This window comes from Bos mutus, chromosome 29 (genome assembly GCF_027580195.1).
Source record: "Bos mutus isolate GX-2022 chromosome 29, NWIPB_WYAK_1.1, whole genome shotgun sequence".
Taxonomy (NCBI): domain Eukaryota; kingdom Metazoa; phylum Chordata; class Mammalia; order Artiodactyla; family Bovidae; genus Bos; species Bos mutus.
Genome location: NC_091645.1, coordinates 12,560,257 through 12,579,975, shown reverse-complemented (window position 1 = coordinate 12,579,975; position 19,719 = coordinate 12,560,257). Strand labels below are relative to the sequence as shown.

The following is a 19,719-nucleotide window of genomic DNA, read 5'->3' as shown; positions in this document are numbered from 1 at the left end:
CATCTCTCACATGGTAAGTAATTAGTAAACAATAGCTGACTCTAAATCTGAATTCTCAGTACTCCATTGCTGGAGCTGAGGCTTTAATTGGCTCAGTCTCCTGACTTCTTTTCCAGAACCCCTTTCTCTACAGCACACTTGTCTGACAGTCATATACCAAAAAAGAACTGCTCCTCAAACAGCTGCTCAGTGTAAGTCGGGATGCCCCAGTGCAAGTATAAAGAAGGAACAGGCAAAAAATGCTTTAAAAGTCTTTTCTGATTTTCAGATTCAGGTGGGATGTTAAATTATTTTACTTTGCATTTATTTGATTCCTAAGATAGTTGGTCACTTTTCAAAAATTTGCTAATCATTTGTACTTCCTATTTGGGGGATTACTGGGGTTAGCTTTTCAGCTGTGAAGGAAGCACCATAATTTAACAACAGCACTAAACAGAAGTGCTTCAAGGAATGTCATAAAAATAGATTCATGAAAGATGCTTGGGATCTGAACATGCACAGAAGACAGTGCAAAATATATTTTTATTTTTCCTTTCCTGTTCTTTGCTTTCATCATATCTGACTTGCATAGTTTCCTTATTTCCACTTCTCTTTTTTTCCACAGGTAACTAGCCTGTCTTCTATTTGTAGGCTAATATTTTTTGGACTTTATTAAGATGCATTGTAATTGCAGTCTCCTTAATTGCTGCCTAATTGGTTCCTTCCTCCCCTTGGTGTATTTTTCATGCATTATTAAATTCCAACTGGCTTTCCGGAACTCATTTCGCATTCCTTCCAGACAGCTCTTCCAAACTGAAGCTGTGTGTCTCTTCGTCTCTTGGTCACCCAGGAAAGAGCACTGGGGGAACTGAGAGGATCACTGGCAACTGCACGCTTCCTGCTATAACAATGACAGCAAGAGTATCTAGCATCCCAGCCCCTCACTGCCATTCACAAGTACTCTAACCAGTAGCAATTCATTCAGTCAGTTTCTTAAAGCAGGTGCAATTATTCCCATTCATCAAAAGAGGCATCTAAGGATCAAGGAGGTTAAATATCTTTCCCAGAGTCAAAAAGCTGTTTGGGGACTCACACCTATGTCTCCAAAGTCCTGTACTCATCCCACCATCATTAGCTGCTTGTGTACAAAACCAAGTGGCAGGTCTATACCCAACGAACCTCATCAGTTCCTCTACATATTGCTCAAGAACTATTTTTCTTTTCTATGAAGTCTTTCAACAGGGAAAATGGATCATAGAAAGATGAAGTCATCTGAAGTCAGAAGGCTGATTTTTAGTCTAACCAGCTGCAAAAGCTACTAAACACAGTTGATCTTCAGTTCCCCCATCTGTAAAGCTAATTCTTACATTTATTATGTCTCCAATGTGTGTGAGTTATATTTATAAAAATAGTATTGCCATCTGACTTATAAGGCTCAGTGCTAATCTGGGTTTTATTAATCTCCAAGTATCTTAAAACAGAGTGCCAGCAGACTCTTTAAAGACTTAATGCCTTAAGTGTTTCAGCCGGAACTGCCATCTTCCAGTAATTCACCAAAATGACCAACACAAAGGGAAAGAGGAGGGGGGCCCACTACATGTTCTCTAGGCCTTTTAGAAAACATGGAGTTGTTCCTTTGGCCACATACATGCAAATCTACAAGAAGGGTGATATTGTAGATATCAAGGGAATGGGTACTGTTCAAAAAAGAATGCCCCATAAATGTTACCATGGCAAAACTGGGAGAGTTGACAATGTTACCTAGTATACTGTTGGCATCATTGTAAACAAACAAGTTAAGGACAAGATTCTTGCCAAAAGAATTAATGTGCATATCGAGCATATTAAGCACTCTAAGAGCCAAGATAGCTTTCTGAAATGTGTGAAGGAAAATGATCAGAAAAAGAAGGAAGCCAAAGAGAAAGGGACTTGGGTTCAGCTGAAGCACCAGCCTGCTCCACCCAGAGAAGCACACTTCGTGAAGACCAATGGAAAGGAACCCAAACTGTTGGAGCCAGTTCCCTATGAATTCATAGCCTGATGGGTGTAAAAATAAAGACCTGGACTGTACAAATGTTTCTCTTAATTGAGCAGAGGTGTTGTGTCCAGATTCAGTGGGAGACGTCTTTTCAAATTTAGTGTTTTTTCTTCCTGAAAGATGTAAGATAGTTTGTTGTTCAGTATGCTCCATTTTTTAATAAACTGCCAGATGTTATTTATTTAAAAAAGACTTAATACCTGATATACTTTCTGGAAAAAAATGGTAGAATTAATAAACTAATAAGTATCTCAAGCCAGCCAATAAACAATCAAGATCCATTCTGGAACTCTGGGGAATTTCACATTCTAAGGCCACTTATTGTTTATTGTACTCATATATATAGGGGGTTGCCAGTTGGCCCAACAGTAAAGAATCTGCATTCCAATGCAGGAGACCCGGTTCAATCCCAGTAGGGAAGATGCCCTGGAGAAAGAAATGGCAACTCACTCCAGTATTCTGCCTGAGAAATCCCAAGGACAGAAGAGCCTGGCAGGCTACATTCCATGGGGTCACAAAAGAGTTTGACATGACTTAGTGAGTGAAGAGGAACTAAAAAGACTCTAGACGAAAGTGAAAGTGAAGAGTGAAAAAGTTGGCTTAAAGCTCAACATTCAGAAAAGGAAGATCATGGCATCCAGTCCCATCACTTCATGACAAATAGATGGGGAAACAATGGAAACAGTGACAGACTTTATTGGGGGGGGGGGGCCTCCAAAATTACTGCAGATGGTGACTGCAGCCATGAAATTAAAAGACACTTATTCCTTGGCAGGAAAGTTATGACCAACCTAGATAGCATATTCAAAAGCAGAGACATTACTTTGCCAAGAAAGTTCCATCTAGTCAAGGCTATGGTTTTTCCAGTGGTCATGTATGGATGTGAGAGTTGGACTGTGAAGAAAGCTGAGCGCTGAAGAATGGATGCTTTTTAACTGTGGTGTTGGAAAAGACTCTTGAGAGTCCCTTGGACTGCAAGGAGATCCAACCAGTCCATTCTAAAGGAGATCAGTCCTGAATGTTCATTGGAAGGACTGATGTTGAAGCTGAAACTCCAATACTTTGGCCACCTGATGAGGAGAGCTGACTCATTTGAAAAGACCCTGATGCTGGGAAAGATAGAAGGCAGGAGAAGGGGAAAAGAGAGGATGAGACGGTTGGATGGCATCACCGACTGAATGGACATGAGTTTGGGTAAACTCCAGGGGTTGGTGATGGACAGGGAAGCCTGGCGTGCTGCAGTCCATGGGGTCACAAAGATTCAGACACGACTGAGTGACTGAACTGAACTGAACTGAAGACTAATTACTTGGCTCAGGCTTTGTGAGTGTGATTTATGCATTATAACATTTCCTTCACATATTGGTTTTAATACTCACTGATAATCTTTGCATAAAATTGCTCTTTCCCATTGGGGATTTCAAATGGCAACTTTCTCAATTATTTATTAGCAATAGTTCTACAAATTAGAATATTTTCTCCTCACTTTTCATTGCTCTATATTCCATCAGAAATAGTTTTTACTACAATTAGTTAGGGACCTGCTAAATGTAGCTAGGGCTGATACACAGGATCACTTGTACCACTTACATAATGGTCTTTCCTAGTCTCCCAGTTCAAAGAGTAGTACTTATGCTGAAAAGTGAAAACAACAGTCAAAGTAACTTCACTGTATCATAAAATCAGAACTCCTAATCCTTTCTCTGTGTCTTTACTCATGCTGGAGCCCCTTCTACTGCTTTCTTTCTGTGTCCAGGTGTTATAAGATCTTATCAAAATGTGAATGTGTTCCCTCCGAGTGGGGAGTAAGGTAATCTGATATGATTATCAGTGATTAGTATTTTATCATTCATTGGCAAGTAAATAGCAAGGCTTAGTCGATCAAAGTATACAAAATGGTTAAGTTTTGACCAGAAGGAGAGAGACCATTCTGAATAACTGAAATTCTAGTCAGGGTAATCACTGCAATAATAACCTTAAGATAACATTTACAAACTATGTCTGTGTTCCAGATTCTGGTATAAGCACGTTACAGACTTTAATTTATTGGGTTGGCCAAAAATTTTGTTCAGTTAGTGAACACATTGTTCAATAAAGCTCTTGGTAAAAATGAATAATGTGTCTCTTATTTCTACTTAAAACCTAATGAACTTTTGGGTCAACTCAATATTTAATCACAAAGACTCTGTGAAGTAAGTTTGATTATAATACACAATGAAGGATGAAGACAGAGGTCCTATAACAAGTGGTAGAATTGAAAAGGCACAGACAGTGGGGAGCTCTGAGCATTTGGCCCCAGTCTAGGAACCCGTTCCCTAATCATCTAATAAAAGAAGGAACCCGGAGGCAGTAAAGATGAAAGTAACGTCTCTTTCAGCTAAATTTAACTTTTTGCCAATTTAACAAACCTGCCACCAAAGCCTAGACTGTTAGCTAAAAGAAGAATGGACAATTTGTCTCTTCAAGAGACCTCTTATAAACTGAGGTTCAGGGAGGGGACATTACTTGTCACTGAGAGCTGGATCAGTGCCAGATCCAGGGCCAGAACCCAGCTGCAGTGAGTCCCCAGGCTTTGTACTTTGTACTTTCTACATTCTTGTACCCACTTTCCCAACTTTTGATATGCAATTTCCCTGTCACACTTCTGCAGTTCTTCTAATTAAGATTTATAATTCCAATGACCAGTGTAGTATGGTAGGAAGAACAAGTCATTTAAGGCTAAGCAGACTTGAATAAGTCTAAGCAGATTCATATCATAAGGCTAAGCAGACTCATGGAGTGGAGAACCGCATGGCAATCCACTCCAGTATTCTTGCCTGGAGAATCCCAAGGACAGAGGGGCCTGGTGGGCTATGGTCTATGGGGCTGCAAAGAGTCAGACATGACTGAAGCAACTTAGCACACACAGACTCATATTTGTATGCCAGACACACAACCTCTTTGGATGTCCCTTTTCTCATCCAGACATAATGAGTTCCATCAGATTTTTATGAGATTTTAAGATATCTATATGGCTAGCATCTAGTTGGAACTCAATTAATGCTTTTTAACTTGCCCTTCAAATCTCAAGTTTTTCAATGAAATGAAAATTTTAACAACATATCCTCCAGATAATTCCTAAAATGAGAAAGAGACAGACCTGAGGCATGATACTTATTCTCTCCTGATCCCCGCTTAATATCTCTTGCATTTGGGAAGACGTATGTTCCTGTCATTACCTGTATCTTATTATCCAGACTCATCTTTCGAAACGTCTTGGTGTTTATCTACCAGGAGAATTCCTTAACGCATGATACATTAATTGATGTCAAGTCTGCCATCCTAGTTTTGATTTCTAAATTGCTCCTTTATTTTCTTTGGAAGAGTTTAAGAACAGTAACAAAAAGTATTCTTCCTCAATTCGATTTTGTCATGAAATAAAGTTCCACGCAAAATTTTAATTTGCTGAGAAAGATGATTTGACTTAAGGAACAAACTAGCTTCCTTTCTGCCCAGTGCTTAGATCTGAAGCAGCCCCCAACCCTGTGCCAGGCACTCATGACAAGTACCACATCACAAATCACTTGTAAACCAGTTCATCACTCTCGTTCCACTCACTTCAGCCGGTTCTCCTTCCCCATGTTTTGGGTCTGTTTGTTCTCCTTACACTCAGCACAATTTCCCCAACTACATGTGACCTTGCCTTCTTCTTGCCCACATTTCACGTTCTGCCTTGAATGGCGGTGTAGACAATTTTAGTGCCTTTGCTTGGGACACTTCAACTGAAGCAGGAAAAATAATGCATTTATGTAAAATTCCACATACATGGACTGAATTTCTCGGAGATCATTGCCCATGACACCTAGCTGCAGACCCCAGTTATATTTCATTCATGCTCCTCTCTCAATTTGGAATGCCCTTCCTTCCTTTTATTTACCTCACCAAAACTATTCATCACTGAAGATTAGGATGAATCATATCTTCTACAAAACCTTCCCCAAATTTCCCTACTCCCACAGATTGTATTAGGTAACCCACCTTTATACTTCATTAACATGTTGTTCATAATTATATTATGGAATGTAACATAATTCATTGTAATTATGCTTTCAAATAATTAACATAATAGTCATCACATTTCTTACACTGGACTGTGAACTCATTCAGGATAGAGACACCTATCTTTTATTCTTTTATCACCTTATTCTTTTTCACACCGTTCCATTTCTACCACATTACCCAGCACAAAGCAAATACTCAATTTATCAACTTGACTCAACTCTGGTGAAATGTTCATATGGAGAACTGGGACAGCAGGAAGGAGGTCCACAAACACACCAAATGGAAACAGAGATTTCCAAACTCCACAAAAACCTTACTTGATTGAAAAGTAAAACTTAAGAGAATGCTGGACATGTCTCATTTTCTTCATCTGTAAAATAGTTCTAGTGATGAATACCTTATACCCATGTTAATGACATTAAGTAAAACATAAGAAAGTAGAGTACGTGGCACAGAGTAGGTGCTCTGTGGTAGAAAATAACTGCAAACTGTTGTGCAAGCTAGAATTTATCCTATAATTTGTATTAAAACAGAAAAAATAGAAAACAAAAGTTGATATCTTTAAGATATATAAAAGTTTTATGAGGCTATTTTATTTCCCTTTTACAGCTTTACTGGGCTATAACTGATATACAACATTATATAAGTTTAAAATGTACATGATGATTTGATACATGGATATACTGCAAAATGATTAACACACTACCATTACTTAACACCTCCATTACTTTGCGTAGTTACCGCGCACATGTATGTGTGTGTGTGTGTGTGTGTGTTGAAAACATTAAAGATCTACTCTCTTTTTATGGTTGAATAATATTCTGTTGTGTGTATGTATGTGTATACCACATTTTCCATATTCCTTCATCCATCAATGGACACTGAGCTTGTTTTTAACTTTTGACTATTGTGAATAATGCTGCAAAGAACATGGGTGTGCAGCTATCTCTTCAAGATCCTGATTTCACATCCTTTGGATATTCACCCAGAAGTGGAATTGCTAGATTATATGGTAGCTCTGTTTTTAGCTTTTGAGAAACCCTCATACTGTTTGAAAGTTGATATTTCTTGATCACAAATTTGTTTAACATATTTTGATCACCTATTTTGTGATCAACCATTTCTATGGGTGAAACTACTACACAGATCACATGATCTAATCTGTATCTCCTCTATGAACTCCTATTCTGAGCTCCAGAATCATTCATTTATTTCCTTCCAGATATCTAAAGGTAACTTAAGCCATGACCAAGAGGGAATATATCATTTTCTCTAAACTATTTCCTACTCTAGTATTCCTCTCAGTAGTAACATCAATAAATCACCAAGACTCAGACTCTTCTCATATATATCCTTTGTGTCCAATTATCCCTCAGATCTTACCTTTTTAATATTCATTAATTCCAACAAATAATTAAATTCTTGTGCAAAGAACTATATTAGGCATTAATTCTACAGTCATGGTCAAAATAAATAAATCTTACTCTAATAGATTTTACCTTCTGGAATCTTGATAGGTGAATAAAAGCATGCATATATATACATGTATGCATATATACTGTAAGGGGATGAATGAGAATGAAGAAAAATAAGTTAAGGTTAAAGGATGGAGAAAATTGGAGAAAGTTGCTGTTTGAGCAAAGTGGCCAAAGAATGGCTTTCTGCTAAAATAACATTTGAGTGCTGTGCGCTATCAGCAACTGGTGTCTGACTCTCTGTGACCCCATGGACTATAGCTGGCCAGGCTCCTCTGTTCTTGGGGATTCTCCATGGAAAGAATACTGGAGTGGGTTTCCATGCCCTTCTCCAGTGGATCTTTCCAACTCAGAGATCAAACCCAAGTCACCTGCATTACAGGCAGATAAATTCTTTACCATCTGAGCTAACCAAGGAAGCCCAAGAATACCGGAGTTGGTAGCCTATTCCTTCTCCAGGGGATTTTCCTGATCTAGGAATCAAACCAGGGTCTCCTGCATTGCAGGTGGATTCTTATCAGCTGAGCTCCCAGGGAAGCCCTAACATTTGATAGGGACCTAAATGAATTGAGAAGGAAAGTCAGCATGGCTAGAACAAGTGGGTTAAAGATTCATTTTGATATTTGGCAAAACTAATACAATTATGTAAAGTTTAAAAATAAAATAAAATTAAAAAAAAAAAAAGGGAAATGGCACTCAGTGAAATCAGAAGGGTGATGGCAAATAGATTACGGGAGCTTTATGAACCACGGTCAAGACTTTGAAACTTTTGTGATATTTCTGGCAGCAAGTATCCTGAACTGACTTAAATTTTAGAAGAATCTCTCCTGTTCTAAGCTCTTTTTTGAAGCTAACTTCTATATCAAATATTCAACCTGAGAGTGAGCATCTTCACTTGAATATCTAATAGTAATAATACACTTAGCTCTTGATTTCCTATGCTCCAAACTGTTTTTTTTTTCATTATTCTCTACTCACGCAAAAGCATATGGTTACTCAACACTCAACCTAGAAATCATCCTTAATCCCTATATTCTTTACTCTTCTCCCCCCCAACCCCAGTATCAGCAACTCATGTTAACGCCACCTCCAAGATGAATCACAAATCTAAATATCTCTATCTCTACTGCTTTCCTAGGTTTAAAGTCACCATAATTGCCAAAACTACTGCCTATTACTACAGTCTCTTGTCTTATCTCCCTGCTCTCTTGTCCACTTATGATTCATTCTCCACACAAGAAATATTATCTTTATAAAATGTATATTGGATCACGTCATTTCCTTGCTTAAAACTGCCTGGTAAGGTTTTTTGTTGAACTGCTCTTCGACTAACCAGGTCCTGTATGACTCAGTTTCAAAAAGCACCTTTCAAATAAGTGCTTATAACCTTGCTGCTATAACAAGTACCTATCAACCTGGTATTGGTTTTGGGCTTCCCTGGTGGCTCAGACGGTACAGAAGCCACCTGCAGTGCAGAAGACCTGGGTTCGATCCGGGTAGGGAAGATCCCCTGGAGAAGGACATGGCAACCCACTCCAGTATTCTTGCCTGGAGAATCCCCATGAATAGAGGAGCCTGGCCTGCTATAGTCCATGGGGGAGCAAAGAGTCAAACACGACTGGGTGACTAAGTGCAGCACATGTATGGAATTCAGCAATGGGCAGATGGTGGAAGAGTTTGGAGGAGCCTAACAGAATAAGTCTAGATTGCTTTGACTGTTGGTAGTAACACAGATTTTAAATACAATGGGAATGAAGGCTCAGAAGACATGAGGATAGAACCTAAAGCCTGTTGAGTCTTAGAGAATAACTGAATAGTCATAAATAGACTGTTCATAGAAATATGAACACTAAAGAAGATACTGCTAGGGACTCAGAAAGAAATTCAGTTCAATTCAGTCACTCAGTCATGTTGGACTCTTTGTGACCTCACAGACTGTAGCACTCCAGGCTTCCCTGTCCATCACCAACTCCCAGAGCTTACTCAAACTCATGTCCATCACATCAGTGATGCCATCCAACTATCTCATCCTCTGTCATCCCCTTCTCCTTCTGCCTTCAATCTTTCCAAGCATCAGGGTCTTTTCCAATGGGTCAGTTCTTCACATAAGATGGCCAAAATATTGGAGTTTCAGCTTCGGCATCAGGCCTTCCAATGAATATATTCAGAGCTGATTTCCTTTTGGATGGACTGGTTTGATCTCCTTGCAGTCCAAGGGACTTTCAAGAGTCTCCTCCAACACCACAGTTCAAAAGCATGAATTCTTCAGTGCTCAGCTTTCTTCATAGTCCAACTCTCACATCCATGCATGACTACTGGAAAAACCATAGCGTTGATTAGACAGACCTTTGTTGGTAAAGTAATGTCTCTGCTTGTTAATATGGTATCTAGGTTGGTCACGGCTTTTCTTCCAAGGAGCAAGCATCTTTTAATTTCATGGCTGCAGTCACCATCTGCAGTGATTTTGGAGACAGGAAAATATGGCTGAGGAATAGGATGGGGAGACCACTTTCTCCCCCACAAATTCACCAAAAGATCATTAGAATGCTGAGCAACTTCCACAAAACAACTTCTCAACACTACTGGAGGACACCAGGCACCCAGATAGGCAGCCCATTCTCTTTGAAAGGAGGTAGGGGAAAATATAAAAGACAAAAAGAGAAACAAAAGAGTTAGGGACAGAGATCAGAAGGGAATTAGGGACATGTTATTAGAAATTGGAGGAAAAGGATCCTTGTTATCAACTGGCAAAAAAAAAAAAAAAAACAGTACTTCCTACAGTTATGTGGAAAGCAGAACTTATAAGCATATGTGCTGGTTCTGAGTTTCAGAGCATTGAGAAGAGAGTACTTCAAGGCTGTTCCAGAGAAAATACTCACTTCCCGCTTGTACTCTGAATATGTCCCACAGGACCATTTTCTGCTTTTTCCCACTGAGTATTGTTTGGCAGCTGTACCTTGGTGCCTAATTTAGTCTCTCCACATTCCATATCATGGAGAATATACTGAATCTAGAAAACAAGGCAAAGTGGAATTGCACCGTAATTCATATTGGCTTCTTAAGAGCTTTAAGTAAAAGCAAGAAAATAAAACACACCATTTTTGTGTTTGTCAGACTTCTTACCGGTGGATGACAGACGACACTAGATCTCATATTAACGGATGCTAAATAGCTTACAGAATCCTAAAATGGGCCGAATAAGGAACACACTTTGATATTTAGCCGATGAGGTTTCACAGCAAATTGGTGAAGAAGCAGCAGCAAGTTGCAGCCTGGTTTCCTCTCCCACCCAATGTAAAATGTTAAGGGAAAGATATAAACTAAGAGAAAGAGTGCTGAGCAAAAAGGAACCAGCTCCAGGTGACCTGAAAAATTCTCAGCCTATCCAGATTTCAAAAGATGCCAAAATTAGCAGACTCATTGTCAGGGAAACATGCTCTGGGGAGAAAATCAAGGATGTGTCTGGATATTTTGCTAGTCTGGTGGTTTGGAATCCTCAAAGGCCAGAGTATTCGATTACACAGAGGGCCCTTTAAAGAAATTAAGCATGTGATTCATGGATCTCCTCAGCATCTAATGAGCAGCTATGAAAAAACATAAGACTATTCAGGAAATACTTATGGAGGAGCCTCTTGTCTAATGAAATAAATCCCTGAGGCATACATGAGAGACCTACAAGGCTTTTGAGAGTAGTCTACCAGCAGAAATAGTGCCATCTTAGACTAAAAGGACAGAGAAGAATGAAATGAAAAAGGTTGTTAGATTCTCTACAAACATAAAACAAGCTGATGAAACTACTCAAGTGCAAACATTTACTATCTTTTGTGAAAAAAGGATTAGAGGGCAGAGCCAGCAGCCCAGAAGACAAAACTGCCAAGTCCAGAGAAGACAGCTATGGGCCAAGAGTTTACAGCAGCAACAGGAATCAAATACCAAGTCAAGAACTGAAATTATATGCATTCATTTGCCTGGTATCAGATTCCTTTTTCTCTTAGAAAGTAAGTTCCATGAGAATCAAAGATCTTGCATGTTTTATTCATTGTTATATCTCCAGGATCTAGAACAATGTTTAATATATTGTATAATTATAAATATTTGTCAAATAAATGAATTATATATTAACAAGATGCATATTAATCATGTAACTATGGAAAAGGGAAACAAGCTAAATTTCCATGCAATTCCCAGATCTAATACTAAGCATATTTCTTCATCTTTATAAAGTATAGCACAATGTACCACTAATATAGGAATACATATGAAACTAAATAATTTAAGAGAAATAAGTCATGTGCAGGTGTTAATATTTAATTATAAAAAAGTACTCAGCAGGAGGAAAAGGGGACGACAGAGGATGAGATGGCTGGATGGCATCACTGACTCGATGGACGTGAGTTTGAGTGAACTCCGGGAGTTGGTGATGGACAGGGAGGCCTGGCGTGCTGCGATTCATGGGGTCACGACTAGCAACTGAACTGACTGACTGACTGACAAGTGTATTTGTGATATACTTTACAGTGATCTGGACACACTAGTGTGTCACAACACCAAATTTTAGTAAGATCTAAATTTCACTTCTGAGATGGTGTCAAAAGTCTTGGGCTTTCTGTAGTTATTAACTATCCTTGAACCAACTGTCTCAACAGAAAGAAAAAGGTTTTTGATAGAACTCTGCTTTTGCTCAAAAATCCCAATGTCATTTACTGTTGAGCTGTGGCTATCCTTAAAGATTTTATCAAAGGAAGGTTTAAAGGTTGATGTGTCCCATTGTAAAAGAACCCAGAGATAATCTGGAAGTAGGATCATTTTAAAACTCTGTATAACTTCCACACAATGCAATGAAACTGGGTTCTCCTAAACCCAATTTGATTTTCCAAATCCAGTAGTTCCCTCTGTGGAGCATTGTTGAAATCTGCTGCTACAGTTTTGTTCACTGAAATCATATCAGCTGATACCAAAACCAAGCCCAAGAGTCATGTATGTATTTTTTCTATAAATGCTGGTTTATATAAATGGGCTCAAAATACACCTGAGACAAGGGTTGTGTCTCAAATGGCATGTTCACCCCTGGAGAAAATCATTTGACTATGAAAAATAATCTAACTGAATATTCCATTAATATATGGTGTGCATGGGACAATTTACTAAGTAGGTTGAGAAAGGTGAATTTTAATAAGGAACTGGTTTTGATTTCTGATTGTATTTTAGATCATTCAGATTTCTTCACCAGGAACAGAAAAAATGAACAGAAATAAGCATTAGTAGGTATTTAGAAAGGGTTCTTACTAGCATTCTGAGGTACTTTCATACTAATTCTTATGGTTATTGTTCCTATTCTCTGAAAAGTGCTCATTGAGTACCTATCAAGTATCCTGGACTTAGAAATTCCAGACTAAAACCCAAGAAGACTGGGCTTTCTTCATCCTCTTTCTCTCAATGGCATCACTGTATTCAGCAATAAATCCCCACTAAAATTCCAGTGGAAAGAAAAAAGGAGTTCCTCTCAGACATAGATTTAAATTACAGACAATACAACGAAGGTTCTTGTGTTGATTATCTATGGTTATGTGACAAATTGCTTCCACATTTAAAACAGTAAACATTTATTATCTCATTTCTTTTCTGTGGCTCAGAGATCCAGATGTGGCTTAAATGAGCACTCTGACTCCCGGTCTCTCATAAGACTGCAGTCAACTTGTTCATCACTTGTTCACAACTTGCTCACCTGACTAGAGCGAGCCCACGCCCCCTTGGTAGGTATAACTCTGCAATAGCTATTGACTGGAGAAATGAGTTCCATACCACAAAAGCGTCTCTAGGAGACAACTCACAATAGAAGCTGTTTCCCTCAAGAGTAAAAGGCAAACGAAAAACACGACATGTACAATGGAAATCATGGTCTTTTTGTAACTTGATGTCTGAGGTGACATCCTACCACTTTTGCATTATTCTGTGTCTTAGAATAGGTCCAGTCCACACGCAGAGGAAGAGTTTTACACCAGGTCATGAATAATAAGAGGCAGCAATCATTGGAGAGCGCTACGGAGACTGCCTACCACACATTCCTGCTCAGAGATTTGAGATTCTCATATTATGATGGTTCATTTTACATGTCAATTTGATTCAGTGATAATGACTAGCTGTCAAACACACACTAGTCTAGAGGTTGCTGTAAAGGTACTTTTAAAATGTCATTAACATTTACAATTTTTGACTTTAAGTAAAGCAGATTACCCACCACCCCCACCCCCCATAAGATATATAGGCCTCATCCAATCTGCTGATGGCCTCAAGAGCAAAGATTGAGAAAAAAGGAATTGTGCTACCAGCCTGCACCATAGAAACCCTGCCTGAATTTCCAGCTTTCAGACTCAAAATTGTAATATCACCTCTCACCTGAATCATCAGCCTGTTGTTGCCTTGCCTTACAGATTTTTGACTTACCAGACTCCATGATTATGGTAACTAACTTACTAAAAATATCTTTCTTTCTCTATCATCCCCTCCACCCTTCTCTCTCTCCGTCTTTCTCACTCTTTCCCAAGTATATAGACACAAAAGTCATACATACATACATATAGATACATACACATATATATACATCCCATTGGTTCTGTTTCTCTGTAGGGCCATGACTAATACATATGCAATACGAAAATACTAGCACCTCATCCAATTATTACTCAAGATTCTTGTGAAGTTGAAACATAGTAATCCAGTATTAAAACAATATTAACTTTGGATTCAGTGACACAGACCTGTGCTCAAAATCCAGCTCTCTACATAATCGTCTTTTGACCTTACACAAACTATTTATTCTTCCTGAATTTGTATAACACCCTGAAATAAAGATAATGGTACTTATACTGTAGAATCAAAATGAAATCATACAGGAAAAAGACAGCTTGAATATAAGCCATTTGACCAAAATTAGTTATAAACATTTTGTGTTACCAAATGTAAACTACATAACTAATATTTTAATATAACTATTGTTACTATTATCATCACAGTTTGCCATACTCAAATAGTAAAGACACCATGTGGATAAAAGAAGTTAACATCAGTTCTCTTTTCACTGTTTATGAGTTTCCTACCAACTGGAAACAAAGAAACAAAAAATAACAGCAAATAGGGCATTTACAGGTAGAAGGAATAAATCACAGTTTAAAACAGTCAATTAATCAGCTCATTTTCCTTGAAATCAATATGTTCTCACATTTGCCAGTGTGTTAATTATTGTGGCAGGGTTTTTCAAAGTTGCTTAGTAAATTTAGCCACATTTCAGCCCAGATGTGTGTTTGCCATAATATGTTTTCTATGTAAATATTGACAATATTTCTTTGGGGACTTTTGGCTGTGTAATGTTTCTGTTCAGTTTAACAGAGTATTTGGTCATTTTCCAGAGTGGATGTAAGCATTAACTTGTAATTCATGGCATGGTGTGATAAAAATCATGTATTGGGCAGAGAAGTGAGATGAAAAGTTCTTTACTTAGCCTGTTTAACAAGGGTGAACATTCTACTTGGAGAATATATTCATGATCCTGCCTTAATGAGTATAGACGCCAAGTCTTCTATTTGGTATCTGTTGTCCATTAATACATATGACTCTTTATACTGTCCTCAGCATTTCTGGTAGTATACATGTACGGAAGATCAATGCAGTATTGCATGGTGCAAACTGCAGTGTTGTTGAGGCTCAAACAAGGATTGTACTAGTTTTCTGCTTGTAACCATGAGATTTTGAAGAAATCATATAACCTCTCAGAGCTTTAGTTTTCTCATCTATGTAGTGAACCAGTCGGAAAACAATTCTTCCATGAGCCTAACTAAGGATATCATAAAACTTCAAAGTCTTCCCTTTGGGTAAAATAGCAATTTTGTTTACATTCCAAAATAAATGATATTACCCCTTGCTTCATTTATCTGTAAGTCAATAATGACTCTAAGTTGAACAACAAATGGTTAGTTGTTGTTTATTTTTTAAACCAACTCTCAAGTTGGACTCTAGCAAAGCTCCAAGAAAGCGAAAAACTAGACAGTTAAATGTAAATATAAAGGATGAATCAGGAAAATGCCAAATAAATTAACAAGTAATACAGTTCAATAATAAAGTATATATTTATCAATAATTATTTTATTATTATCATTAATAGTTGATTCAAGGCTGAAATAATTTAATCAAGGTATCTTCATTTGCTCTTCCATCTCCTCTTATGGCAGTGAGGTTTTTTTTTATTTTTATTGAAGTATAGTTGATGTATGATATCATACATGTTTCAGGTGAACAACATAGTGATTCACAATTTTTAAAAGCTACATTCCATTTATAGTTATTATAAAATATTTGCTATCTCCCCTATGCTGTACAATATGTCCTTGTAACTTATTTATTTTATACATAGTAGTGTGTGTCTCTCAATCTCAGACCCCTATCTTGGCCCTGCCCTCTTTCCTCCTCCCACTGGATATATGAAATGACTGGATGAAAACAAGTAAGAGAAGAGAGTCTTTAGTCCCACACTCAAGACCTGAAACTAAACGGAAACCTGTTTGAGGACTGTCTTTCTTCTCATCAGCTGTCCTAGAGACCACAGCATGGCTAAGAAGGCAGCTGCTACAGCAACATCAGGTGTGCAGGAGACAAAGGACTTAGCCAAGCACACAGTCTTGAAATGCAAATCTGACAATGTGAAGCATGGGATAAAAACCCATATGAACTTATTAAAAAATGCTATATTGGAATGATTTCCAAAACATGTTTCATAACTAACTACTCTAGTTTTAAGAACTAAAAAGAAGACAAAAATGTATTAGAATGTCTCAGTCCCATTGAGCCTCTCAGGGCATCCACTGAACATAATCCACAGCAGGTTAAAAATCTCCTGCAACACTGGATTTCTTCTGCCTTCTTACATACTACCCCCAGACATAGTATGTGTCTTCTTTCCCTAGATAAAGAAACCATCTTCAATATTCTGATGCACAGTATCCATCATGAAAAAGGATTAAAGTTCATCATCGGTATATCCAGGGATATCTCCAAAAACATTGGTAATATTACCAGGTAGAATCTAATCACTTGCTGGACCACTGAAAGGTTAATATACACCTTGAAGTTTGCAGAGGGAGAGGGGAAGGGAGGGAGGGAAAAGGGGAGGAAAAAATAGAGGAAGGGAAGGGAGGAAGAAACGGAGTAGGAAGGAAGAGAGGAGAGAAGAAAAGGAGGGGTGGAAAGGAGATAAAGGAAGAAAATGCAAGGTGTATTTTCTGTATGTCTTGCCTTCCATACAGTCAGCACAAATGGGCAGTAAGCCCACGGGACCTTGAATATTCATTCTCTCTGTTCTAGACACCAGACTGTGTCACTAAATCAAGTCAGTTCTACTGTTGGCATTCAACCTCACAAATCATGAAAGGCCAAACAAGAGGAGAGAGCCTTGGATGTCTCCCGGCTTAGGTGTGCTCTGTAATAGAGATCCCAGAGAGTCCTGATTTGAGACTGCACTTTTCTTCTCAATTATAAAGTGAGACTGTTCTCTATTTGGCTCTAGTTTTTCTGGTGTATACATGTTTGGCAGGAAACTAAAATGGGAGGCAGTAAGAGGCACAGAATTTTGGTAACAAACCTTCATCTGCTGCTGCTGCTAAGTCACACCTGTCGTGTCTGACTCTGTGTGACCCCATAGACGGCAGCCCACCAGGCTCCCCCGTCCCTGGGATTCTCCAGGCAAGAACACTGGAGTGGGTTGCCATTTCCTTCTCCAATGCATGAAAGTGAAAAGTGAAAGTGAAGTTGCTCAGTCGTATCCGACTCTTAGCGACCCCATGGACAGTAGCCTACCAGGCTCCTCCGTTCATGGGATTTTCCAAACAAGAGTACTGGAGTGGGGTGCCATTGCCTTCTACAAATCGTCATCCTATACCTTTAAAATATCACTTACTCATACTTCCATAATACTGTCAAAGACACTCATTATATATTTTTTTAACCTTGTATTATAGATGTTTATAAAAGAGACTTTATCTAAATACTAAGGTTGTTTCTTGCTACTATACTGGGCTTCAGTGAGCCCTACAACTAGATGTTAACATTTAAAAATGAGTTAATTACAATTAAATATATTTCCTGAATATGCCCAATTCTCTGTACAACTCATTTACATTATTTATAGTAAACAGTGTCTCTAGCATGTTATTCAACCTTGTAGGCAGAATAGTGCTTCTGACTCAATCCTTTTGCTTACATTTTCAAAATAATAGGTTAATCAGTTGTCTCTTAATTTTAAATGTAAAATATAAACAATATTATACTAATTTGTTTCATGTTTTAGAGTAGTCATTCCCAATCACCAGACAAAAGACAAATGACTATCAAATTTTCAAATACTGCAAACTGAATTTTCAAATATTCAACTTATTGAAGGAGAAAAAAATAAAACCAGAACAAGGTGGTTTCCATTTTGGGTTAGGATGCAGAAGATTGAGAGACCTTTTCTCATATCATAATAATAAGGAAACACTGAATAAGATAGAAAAAAATCAGTGTTTGTTTTTATTATTCCATTAGGGAGATGACGATGTTAAAAGTATAAATGAACTAAATTCCAGAAAGGTATAATCCCTTTCAAGGAAACTCTTTACATTGTATATAGGGAATTTTGCTGATATAAGGAGAAACAAGCAAACTTTTAATGGCAATGCATGGGTCAGCATGTTATATATGAAATCTAAGGAGTTCCAGATTCAAAAAATCTATATGTGATTGCAAATTATTTCCCAAGGGGCCATGACAAAATGTACGGTGGCATATCAAACACTAAGAAAGATAAGAAGGGAGAGAGAGAGAGAGAAATCTCTCAAGGCTTAGAAATCCATGAGCAAAGTTAAAGAGCAAAGAGCTCTTCAAGCAGTCAACAGAGCTAACAGGTGAACTGTACAACAGACAGAACCACAATCCTCCTGATGTTTATATAACAAGCCCTGCTAATACGGGAATCCTGAAAATGCCTCCAAAACATTTATAATCAGTAGTGAACTGAAGCTTCTTAAAATTGGAACTCATCCCAGACTCTGCTCAGTATTAGATCAGATCAAAGAAATTAGCCCTTTAACCCAGCAGCCTCAGAGAGAAAACAGAAATCCTTTTTCTGGAAGTAAATATTAGATACTTCCATCTCTATCATTTATTTTTAAATGATGTCTGGCATACAATTAGAATAATGAGACATAAAAAGAAGGAAACTGTGACCCAAAATCAATATAAAATACTGTGCAGAAGCATAATCACAGATGAACCATATATTGAAATTAGCAGAAAAGGACTTAAAAACCAGTATTATAAATACATTAACGGATTTACCAAGAGGTGGACCAAAATACTTGAACACATAAGGAATTTCACCAGAGAAATACTAACCTTAAAATAAAACAAAAAATTTGATAAATGCAAGAAAACTAGAATTTAAAACACCTGGGACCTGCTACAACGAATATTAAAAACAGCCCATGTCCTAGCCAGATTAACATGAAATCCCACGTTAAGAGCCTATTTACCTCAGTTTACATACACAATACATAACATATGGTTACAAACAAAAAATTACAAAGCGTGCATAAGCACATGACCCAAAGCAATCAGAACTAGAATCAAAAATAGGACACACTTGTTGAGAAAATCAGGCAGGGGATATTAACTATGACAAATGTATTAGAAGGTCAAATGTAAAAGGGAGAAAACATGCAAGTCTAGACAGGTGATGCAATTAGAGACATGAGAACTATAAGAAAGAACCAACAGGATATTCAACAAATCAAAACCAGTGCAACAGAAGTGAAGAACACCTTTCATGGTCTCATCAGTATACTGGATGAGGCAGAAGAAAGAGTCAGTGAGCATGAAGATAGGTCATTGGAAACTCTCAGACAGACAAAGAGAATGGATTAAAGAGAGGAAAAAAAGGATATTCAAAACTCATGAGACAGTTTCAAGTAGTTTAACTTATATATAATTGGAATACCAGAAGGGCAAGAGATAAAGGAGAATCTTTTTTGTAGAAAAAATTACTGATAATTTGAAAAGCATTGAGACATTCTATGACAGATTCAGGAAGCTCAGAAAAAGCTCAGATTCAGGAAGCTAAGCGCAAAAGAATGCTAATGAAAACTGTACTTAGTCATATCA

General features: G+C 37.8%; 1 pseudogene; it reads left to right on the top strand.

Annotated features, from left to right (window-relative positions):
* Positions 1 to 1,534: 1,534 nt before the first annotated feature.
* On the top strand, positions 1,535 to 2,020 carry LOC102287957 (large ribosomal subunit protein eL21-like; annotated as a pseudogene).
* The last annotated feature ends 17,699 nt before the right edge of the window (positions 2,021 to 19,719 follow it).